Genomic DNA, 1,356 nt, shown 5'->3' with positions numbered 1-1,356 from the left:
TACAGCAGAATGACTGGGAACAACTGGGAACGACTGGTCACTATGACACACACTGACCACCAGAGGCAGACACTCAATGCAGGAGCTGCCCCCTGGTGGTCAGTGGGCTCCCACAGGGGGAGCTCTGCTCAGCCACAAGCCAGGCTGAAGGCTGCCAGTACAGCGGTGGTGGTGGGAGCCTCTCCTGCCTCCTCAGCAGTGCTAAGGATGTCCAACTGCAGCTTAGGCCTGCTCCCCACTGGCAGTGGACATCCCCCGAAGGCTGCCGGGCTGCCAGAGGGATGTCTGACTGCCAGCTTGGGCCAGGTCCCTCAGAGAGTGAGGCTAAGCCAGCAGGTGGACATCGTCCGAGGGGTCCCAGACTGCAAGAGAGCATAGGCCGGGCTGAGGGACACCCCCCGCCCCCGAGTGCACAAATTTTTGTGCACTGGGCCTCTAGTTTTATTTATAAAACCCCAAACATAAATAACCGAAACCATAGACATTTCAATTGTTAAAGTGGTTATCCATAGAATACAATATTTCCTAGCAATAAAAAATTAACTATTTACATAGACATTAGTGTTGAATCTCAAAATATCTGTGTAGCATGAAGGAAGCCATTGTTTGCTAAAAAGAATACATCCTATAGTGCATATACTATAAAATTTTGAAAAATATGAACTACTCTATTGTAAAGGAAGGTAAATCAATGCTTGTAGGTAGGGCTGGGGAGGCAGAAAACTTACAAAAGGGCTGGAGGTAAATACACAGTGTGGCAAAGTTGGTTTAGTTGCTGGTACTGAAAATAATACAGTCCTATCTAATAATAGACAAACATGGTAATTGACCATACCTTCGCTATGCCTCCCATTGGCTAATCAGTGTGATATGCAAATTAACCTCCAACAAAGATGGCGGCTAATTTGCATACTGCAGGCAGGGTGGGACAGTGCAAGCCACCAGCACTCCGCCATCCAGGGCAGGCCGGCCCCAGAAGCCCCAGAAGCCAGCCTGTAGTACCAATCAATAATAACGTAAGAAATTGGGTGAAGAGTACATATAATATGCTGTAGTATTTTATAGTTTTTTTACATGTATGAGATTATTTCAAATTAAAATATTAAAAAATTAAAAATTAATAAAATATTAATTGAAATGTATCTGCATTAAATGAAAAATCTCCTAATTGCTTCTAGCATAATTTATTAAATTGTGCTAAAATTTACAAGGGTTCAATTAAAAAATATCTTAATTCTAAATGATATAATAGAAAATATATATAATAGTGCAGTTATAAGCACTTATCTGAAAATAAAAATTTAAAGAAGTGGATTTAAAGAAGGGATTAGCCAAAGAAAATATATGCACAACCCA

This window comes from Myotis lucifugus, unplaced genomic scaffold (genome assembly GCF_000147115.1).
Source record: "Myotis lucifugus unplaced genomic scaffold, Myoluc2.0 scaffold_550, whole genome shotgun sequence".
In the NCBI taxonomy this organism is placed as follows: Eukaryota; Metazoa; Chordata; class Mammalia; order Chiroptera; family Vespertilionidae; genus Myotis; species Myotis lucifugus.
Note: the sequence above shows the minus strand (reverse complement) of the source record.